This window comes from Gigantopelta aegis, unplaced genomic scaffold, assembly GCF_016097555.1.
Source record: "Gigantopelta aegis isolate Gae_Host unplaced genomic scaffold, Gae_host_genome ctg3710_pilon_pilon:::debris, whole genome shotgun sequence".
NCBI classification, from domain to species: domain Eukaryota; kingdom Metazoa; phylum Mollusca; class Gastropoda; order Neomphalida; family Peltospiridae; genus Gigantopelta; species Gigantopelta aegis.
Genome location: NW_024533473.1, coordinates 45,536 through 55,410, shown reverse-complemented (window position 1 = coordinate 55,410; position 9,875 = coordinate 45,536). Strand labels below are relative to the sequence as shown.

General features: G+C 36.5%; 1 long non-coding RNA gene across 1 annotated transcript; it reads right to left on the bottom strand.

The window, feature by feature from the left end:
• Window positions 1-7,180: 7,180 nt before the first annotated feature.
• Window positions 7,181-8,583, bottom strand: LOC121392384. Its single transcript, XR_005960488.1, has 3 exons — window positions 8,231-8,583; window positions 7,809-7,870; window positions 7,181-7,224 (listed from the first exon to the last, which is right to left on the bottom strand). It is a non-coding gene; the product is annotated as an uncharacterized LOC121392384 (long non-coding RNA).
• Between the last annotated feature and the right edge of the window lie 1,292 nt (window positions 8,584-9,875).

Here is a 9,875-nt window from a genome sequence, read left to right as displayed (position 1 = left end):
TAACAAACAAAAGAATTTTGGTGAATGGCTTCACTGGCCTAAGAAGTACAATTCGTGGATTCCAGAAGCAGACATTGTTCAATATCAGATAGTATAAAAGGCCTCAGCACATGTTTGACTTTTCATTAGCATGGAAGACATTGTAGAGACACAACCTCTGTCTCGAAGTCATTCGGGTGATACCTGGACATTGTTTGGTAAACGTGTGGCCAAATCGGAAACCGTTTTTTTCTCTCAGATCATCATCATATACGTAGTGGTGATTAATGTATCATCAACTTATCTCTCGATCGAGGTAATTCTAACTTGGGACAGCACTACTCAGCAGTAGCTTGGGTTATTTGCTGCCAAATCCCAAGATCAAAACGAATAAGCACCATGGATAAGTACATTACCATTCGAAGTACAGACAGCACTTTCCCGACAACACACACTGGTCTTTTAAAGTCAATCCGTATGACAGACTACATCTCGATAAAAAGTGGGTGGTAGCAGCCACCGAAATCACCATTCAGAATTGGGAAGTCTCGAGGAAATCAGATGGTCGTGACATCTACATGTGTTCCAATATTTGTCACAGCTCACACGTTGGAGAAAGAAAGGAGCCTCTTTTGAGACGCATCTGTTTGATGGGGAATAAAAAGGAAAGGTCATTTGTGTTTCTACAATATCATTACATATCCCTGAGGCTGGAAGATCTGCAGATCGTGGACATCTATATACAGGATGCAGATGGTAATCCAGCTTCATTTATCACTGGACCAGTGACAGTGACACTGCACGTGAAACCACAGCCTTTTTGGTTTTAAGACATGTCCCAATACGTGTTGAAACATTACAATTATTTAAAACTGATGACGAACATTCACGATTATCAGATGACTCTGGGATTACTGAATGATCAAGGGTTGCTAGATGGACGTATTAATGTCACAGCAGGACAGAAACGTAGATTTTTGCAGTCTAACAACGAGTATCTGAACATGTTGAAAATGCTGGTATCACCTGCCGTGATGAATAGAACTAGAAAACAAATCCTGAGACAAAACACCCCTTTGTTAACCTTCATTTTAGACAACAATCACCTGGATCAGATGAAAGCAAAAATCACCAAAGCCAATGGCAGCATCTTGACAAAAGATGAAAAGGTGGAACCCATCAATCTATGGCTCCAGAGTTTGTGGTCTCAAGTGGATCTGACACTCAATGGAAAACTTATCACCACCTCGACCAATCTGTATCCTTACACGAGTTATCTCAAAATGTTGCTGAATGGCACGTCCACAGCCAAGGGACACCTCAGCTTCACTTGGGATCACTTGTTTCAAAATAAATGTCCAAACAAAGTTGTGGTGACACTGGTCTCTGCCGAAGCAGTGAATGGCAGTTACACCAAAAATCCATTTAATTTTGCCATGTACGATCTTGACACCATTGCCTTATATGTGAATGGAGAATCGTTACCTGCTCAACCACTACACGTGGGTAACAAGCAGTACATCTCGGCCTACAACAACTTGTTTGAAGGAAGAGAATCCATAGGACTGGACGTGTCTAGAGAGGATTTTAGAAGTGAATATGCTCTGTATCAATTCACCTTGGAACCTTACCACTTGAAGGACGGATAACTGGATCCAAAAAGGGGTAATCTACGACTGGACTTACAGTTTAAAAAAGCCTTACCAGAAACGGTCAACTGTTTGATCTACTCAGAAGACAAACTTCTGCTTCAAATTGACGGAGCCAGGAACATCTTGTATGCAGAACCATGAACACCTTACAGTTGGTATGTGCTCTGAACGCTGATCCAGTCACGAGACATGTCAGAGTCTATGCTGCAGACAAACTTCCACGGCACTGACTGACCCGTTTCCCACGAGGTTTCATCGTCAATACAGAACCTTCAACGATGAGTGAAAAAACAACCCACATTTTCGCTAGCCCACACAAGTCCCGCTCGAATCGATGGACGGTTGGGAGGTATGGCACATTCTGTTTTTACACAACACAACATCAACACAACATAATAACAAAATACAGTGTTCGTCCATTCACTTATATTTGTACAGTAATGCTAATGCATAAAACAGTAAAATGTAAAATGTTTTTTTAAAATCCATTTTCATTTAATTCGTCAAAAATCAGTCTGCCTTGCCCCCTACAAAAATGGAAGCCCATATGGCCTATGTTAGATCGCCAGTCTAGACCCCACATCTCTGCTAAAATCGTTGCACACGTGTCTTGTATTTGCCCCATAAGACTATTCAGTATTCAGTGTGAGAGACGTCCACGCCATTGCTTGCTTGATTGATTCAAAAAACATTTTGCTGTACAAAGAATAGAATCGGCACAAGTTTGACAACTTAGAGGACCTTTATAAAACCATGCAACCGCCAGTGGTCGGTTTCGCATGTGCCACTGCACGTGCTTTTCGCATACTTGACTGCTCGACTTTGGGAGAGAATGGAAGGGTCCTCTATTTTGTTTTGTCAACGACGTGAAAATCTCTTATACGACTTCTCATTTCAACAGTCTGTATCACTATAGGGTGAATTAAAAAAAATTCAGTGGGATTTTTGTATTACACAATCGCATTCTGACGCTGGAAAGTCAGTCGGCGACTGATCTGTGTATTCGCAAGGTCAATCTGAGCTAGTCCTAGCCTTTAGACCGTCGTTGAACATAATTCTGCATTCAGGAGCAGAGCCAGGAAATATTTTGCGGAGGTGGGAAATTAACCGGAAAAGGGCAAATGGAACAACACGTCAAAAGGGCATCCCAATGAAGGGACCGGCCTCGGTGGCGTCGTGGTAGGCCATCGGTCTACAGGCTGGTAGGTACTGGGTTCGGATCCCAGTCGAGGCATGGGATTTTTAATCCAGATACCGACGCCAAACCCTGAGTGAGTGCTCCGCAAGGCTCAATGGGTAGGTGTAAACCACTTGCACCGACCAGTGATCCATAACTGGTTCAACAAAGGCCATGGTTTGTGCTATCCTGCCTGTGGGAAGTGCAAATAAAAGATTCCTTGCTGCTAATCGGAAGAGTAGCCCATGTAGTAGCGACAGCGGGTTTCCTCTCAAAATCTATGTGGTCCTTAACCATATGTCTGACGCCATATAACCGTAAATAAAATGTGTTGAGTGCGTCGTTAAATAAAACATTTCTTTTTTTCCCAATGAAGGAATTCATTAAAAAACAAAAAAACCCACTTTCTGACTTTAACTTTAGTGTGTATCACTATTTATCATAATTAACTAGGGGTCTAACCGTCCTGCTTCAAAATTACTTGCTTAATTTTAATATTATGATAAATATTAAACAGTCCCAAAGTTTATATTTTGCTGATATGTCATTTCTTTCTATTTCCAATAAAAGGTGCTGGTTTTTCAAGCCTTTGTTCGTTTCACAAAGAAAATGTGATTTTTAAAAGTCATCAATATAATAATAATAATAATAATAATAATAATAGGGCCTAATAAATAATAATAATAATATAATAATATTGATATATACGCTAATAAATGAAAACATTTATTATTAGTAATAATAATAATTATTATTATTATATAATAGAATGCCAGAAATCAAATATAATTTGTAGTACAAAGTACAAAACGAAAATAATAAGGATCGCAGTCGCACCTTTATTTTTGACACAAGCCCTGTATATCTCACGTCATGGGACGTCATCGTTGATTTTCAATCGATTTTGGAAATTGCCAATTAGGGGCGTAATCGGGGGGGGGGGGGGGGGGGGGGTACCTCATGGAGTTGCAAATGGCCATAAAATATGTTAGGCAGGATCCACGAACGTACTGAAAGTGCTAAGATGTTGGAAATAGTGTTTTTGAAGGTGTAAGCCTCTATGAAAGTGATCCGGAATTGGACAAAGTGATCCGCAACTGGCGTAAGTACGCCAGCTCGAACAACACTGTTTTTGGTGTCAAATGTTTACCTAAATTTACATTTAATATCACTGTTTATTTATATGGTTGATTGTCTTTATTGCCAAGAATTTCTTTTAAAGTCATACACGTGCATGTTGACAAAATTCACAATTTTGTTTGGAGTGATCCGGAACTGGCGCATCACCTGTACAAGCAGCCATTACACTCTTAATGCAGTGATTCTTTTCAAATGTATTTTATCACATAGTTCTATAGACAGGCGATTTAACCGGTCTAATCTCAAATTTTCCTTATACTGATACAGATATATACTGTCCAGGATAATTTGTGTTAGACGAGTTTTGTTTTTTGATTCCAAGTGGTGACACCTAATAACTGTATTAGCTCTCTATTAATGTTTGGCATATAACGTTTTCTTAATGAATGGTATTCTGGACACCGGGTTAGTACATGAACAATACTCTTCATATTCAATACGACATAGTGGGCAGGTTGGATCTATCTGATAGTGACTGAATTTGCTTCTTTTTTTTTTCATTTTTTTTTTAAGTTCCTGTTATCATTCACGCTCTGGTGACTCCTTTCTGAACTTCAGTCAGTGTTGATTCTAGTGAGTTCCAAATATGACGTGTACTGCCAATACACAGAGAGGACAAATTAATTTTACTCAAAGTAAAGGTTTCTGTTAGTTCAGCAATACATTTGTCAAAACAAGATTGATTTGTTTAGTGACTATTCTTTTCCACACCAATTTTGTTGATAGATGGTCAAGCAGTTCATTCAAACTGGATAACTGATAGAGATTTCCAATGTACAAGCAACTCGGCAAAAGAAAGATCGAGGATTATTCATATTAACAGCAGTTTGTCTGATCACTAGTCCTTTGATTGTAGTATTGTTACAGCTTAACACAACATACAGAAAACTGAGTTGTCTTCTGTGAAGCTCTGCAGATACGGGTAATGCTCCAAGGAGGAGATGACGTACACCAATCGCAGTCCGTTGTGGTAGAGACTGGAACATTCGTAGACTATTGTGATGAAGTCTCCTTAAGCTCTCCAACTCTCAGCTCTTCAGCTGCAGTACTTCCAAGCCAAACAGGAGCCTTAGTAGAACATATACTTGATAAATCTTATATGATCGTTTTGGTTAAGAGCATTTGTACCATGTAGACTAATTAAGGAGACTATACATTGTTCTTCGTGCCAAACTGATACGCTCATTAGTGGTTTAAATTAGATTCACTGGAAGTCGCACGGATTAATCCCAAGTGGATTGTCTGTTCGATAGCACTTATTTCATTATCATCTATAGTCCAGTATTCTAGAGTATTAATTTTTGCATTAGTAATTACCTTGTTTTTACTTGAATGTAACATGTAGCGGTGTTGTTTTTAATATCTACTGGTAATATTCAGCATTAATTGCAATTCACTTTGATTGTGTGATGACAATGCAACATCATCGGCATATGTAGGGCATCCAGCATACACAGTCAGAGATGCCAACCCTAGTCAATCTAATTAAACTTAGCTCCACTATTACATGTGGATCTAACAGCAGCCCGTTGGAGCTCATGTCCACCAATCAAAACCTTACTTGCAGAATTATGCCAGTCATTTAAAAATAATTTGAAAACATTCCGAATTATCCTGAGGGTATATGACATGTTACGTGTGAATTACGAATGTCTTAAAACATGTTTTATTTTATAAAATAAATAATATGTAAAACTGAAGACTGATTTGGTTTTTTTTTTATATAAATAAATAAATAATTTTTAATGTAAAATTGAAGACTGATACGTATTGGTATGGTTCGCTGTACTGCGACCACTAAAATAGACTCACCCGGTATTTTTAGAATTTGTATGCTCCCAAATAACGTTATAAAAGGCGAAGTGTGATTGGTCAATATTTAAATTATTAATCACAGACGAAATGTTACCTGGACATTGGAGACTACGCAGTGTTGTTAGCAATCTGATTAAAATTAGTTCTACTGGTCTAAATAAGGCATTCGTAATTCACATGAAACATATCGTATACCCTCAGGATAATTTGGAATATTTTCAAATTATTTTCAAATCACTGGCATGATTCTGCAAGTAAGAGGGTTACACTTGTGACTAATTCATACTTCATATTTATTTCATATTTAATCTTCTGTTTCTTTTTTTAGGTTTTTAGGGTTTTTTAGTCTGTTTTTTATTAATCTTCAGTTGCCTTGTCTATCCTACTTCAAATTTCAGTATTAAAAAGTAAAAGTAGATTTGTTGGTCGAAATAATATTCCAAATTGGTCTCGATACATAATAATGTTAAAGTGAAAGAGGAATTTTAATAACAAGATACCTCAGTTTTACTTAAAGAATATATACCTAAAAAGCAGATTAAAAAAAAAAAATCTATGTTTATTATTATTATTATTATTATTATTATTATTAAATTAAGTCTCCTATTCTCGGAACCGAACATACGGGTACTTCGACTCCTGGCCGCCATTGTTTGTCACGTGACGCGGTGAAGTTTTTCCTTAGTTACATGCCAAAGGGAGCATATATTATTCTCCTTGAACTAATCTCAGGGGAGTGATGGGTAGCTAGAAAGATGTGTAAATCCCCTTAGATGACAAGGTCTGAAGTTGGCTATATTTTATTATTGCTATTTTCTTTTCAGCTGCATTCAACCAGTAAGGAAGGCCAACATCATGTGATAATTTCACAAACAAAATCATTTAATTATTTGAAGAAAATATTCAGTAGAACATTTTCACTATTGTTATTACATCTATATAATAAGAATGACAATAATAATACTGTAATTTAAAGTTGTAAAGTAACAACTTTGCAAGTGTTTAATTATTATATTCTATTTGGAAATAAAATAATTATGTTAAATAATAAAAATAATTATCTTGAATCATGCATACAAATTGTATTATACATACAAATTATATATTTTGTAGCTCACATCATAATTATTATAATATTAATACTTATCTTATCATTTCAAAGTAGTTAAAATTTATAATTAATATTACCTGAAAATTGCAACAACAAACATTATATTCTGCCCAACCTGCCTCTATAGTCAGGTCCCCTCGACATACAAACTATACGGAAACACGTCGGCAATAAATATACATTGTACTAATTCAGATTCCCCTTGTTCGTTTCTCTTATATGACAACCCAAGTTGCTGTAATACTCATAAGACATGTGTAGCCTACTGGAAAGTATTCCCCCAAAAGAAACACAACAAGGCTCGGAAGGGTTCGAGGGTTTATTCTCTCGATCACACCATACGCGTGGTTCTGTAAAAATAATTACAAACGATAAATACACTGATAATAACAATAATTAACAACCTCGACTTAATCATAAAAATAAATTACAAATGTCATTACATAGCAATATATATACTCATTTAAACCATTATCACACAATTATGCCAAGTTACTGGCATAATACTTTCCTTCAAAAATATACATATACGTTTCGGCGACGTTAGTGCCAAAAACAATCATCAAAAATAAGTACATGCATTTAAGATAATTAAATGCGGTTATACAAACAAAAAAATACCACAAAGCAGTAAAGACTTGGCAACATTATTGCCAACGTTACTGATTACAAAATAAACAACTTCCCCATTTCAAATGCTGTCAATATAAAACAATAACGTTCGGGTTTGTATGACAAACATTAAAATAAAGACCATTACAGAATACAAACTGGAACAATCGATTTAAAAAACAATAATATATATATACATAAAATACTCGGTTACAGCACAGGTGAAACAAGTCACGTGCGTTGGTCAAGACGCACGTGAAACACCTTCGCTGCAAGAATTGCATGTAATAAAGAAATAGACAATACTACTACTACTACACACCTTCGCTGTGGGCGATGAACCGTATAGGATGATAACACTATTACATGTACGTGGGCTTCATCCTGTGAATAAATGGGTAAAATATAAGCTACCACTCAAATGGATAATAAAACTACAGCAATTAGACATCTCATCCAACACTAATCACTAATTCTGTTTATACAATTAACTTGCGCCTCTATGTATATTTATATGTTTAATAGTATATATCCAACACCTTTACTTTATTACTGTTTATAAAGTTAACTCGTCCATATATATATTTATTCGTTTATTGTGTTTTAGTGAATTCAATATTTAAAACGTATTTACCTAGCATTAATTATGGACGTTTAAACACTTTTCCACATTATGTATTACATTTACATATATCTAAAATAATGAGATAAACATAACAATTAATACATGCATATTAGTCAAACCTGTAAGTGCCAAAAGGAAGTCTGAAGATAACGAAAGGCTCAGGAAAAGGAAAAAGCAACTGCAAGTCGTAAGTATGTAACGTGTTGTGTCACTGTCCACACTCAGCGCTGCACGGACCTGACTCACGACCACGTGACACCAAATACACATAACCATTGGACAGAATCAACCAATGGCTCGTCCCTAGCCAGTATGGCGAGAAACAACCATAAAAGGCTTTGTCTAATGCACCAATACGATATTCTCAATGCAGATTGAGAATATCCTATAATAAAATAAATTGAATCCTAAAATAAATATTAATAGTAATAGATCAAATATGTTATTTATATACAAACGGCCAAATATTTAGTCCCCGTTACACATGCTGCAACTATGTGTTATCTTCCAAAAATAAATGACAATATGCAAGGCATGCAAAAAGTTAAAACTACATTCCCTGGAATATTTTTTATTATTTAAGCATATAGAACAAAAAATCCAATTACGTTTGGTGCATACATTGTATATGACGCCGCACTCCGCATTGGTTTCACTACGCTGGCTTATCCAGGTCAAAAACAAAGCCATGATTTTGAAAGTGGAACACTTTTGACGGGCTCGTACCGATCTCGGTTTTCATTGGCTTATCACAAGTATAGAAATCCCCAACAAGAGTTCACGTTAGATTTCGCAATTTTTGAACAAATTTAACTGTCTTGATTGAGGGGTCGTCTCATATCTCCAAAACATATTTATATCCATAGAGGTATGGTACAACGCCTTTCCAGGGGTCGGTGAGTTGGGGACTTGTCTTGAAATTTTGACAGTGGCCAGCTGTTGGCATACGCGTTACATGTAAGGGGGGGGGGGGGGGGGGGGTGTTACTAATTACGTAACGCTCTAGGGGTAGAGGAAGAGGGTACTGTGTTCGATTTACGTAATATTTTTCAAGACTATATGTTATTTTTATTCATTACTTAGACCTAAAAAAGGTGTTTTTTAGAAATGCGCGGTCAGTCTAGGATCGATCCCCATCGGCGGATATACAAAAAGACCATGGTATGTGATATCCTGTCTGTGGGATGGTACATATAAACAATCCCTTGCTAAAAAAAAAAATGTAGCGGGTTTCCAAGGCGCGTGTGCAGGGATTTCATTGGGGTTGGGGTTATAGACTGTGTTAAGCGAAGTTTATATGGGCCATGCTCCCCCAAAACAATACATTTCAAATTTTTTAAAGCTTGGGCAAGTAAGGGTTTCGACCTCCAATACCCTCCCCCTGCACATGCACCCGATTCCTCTCTAAGATTATATGTCAAAATTACCAAATGTTAGACATCCAACAGTAGATGGAAGGGAGGATAGGATAGTTTTATTTAACGACACTCAACACATTTTATTTACGGTTGTATGGGGTCGGATGATTATTAAATCAATATCCTTTATCCTTGATGTCGTTAAACACACCCCCACCCCCCAACTTTACCCTTTCCAAACGAAGTAATATTTATTTGAATTTGTTGATTTTAACACGTTCATTATCTACTTTAGTATATTTTATTTTAAAAATATATACATCATTAATGTTGTAACGGGGCCAACTCTATAGCTACGTTTCGCAAACAAACACAGAATTATGGTAAAAGAAAATAGTCACAAAAG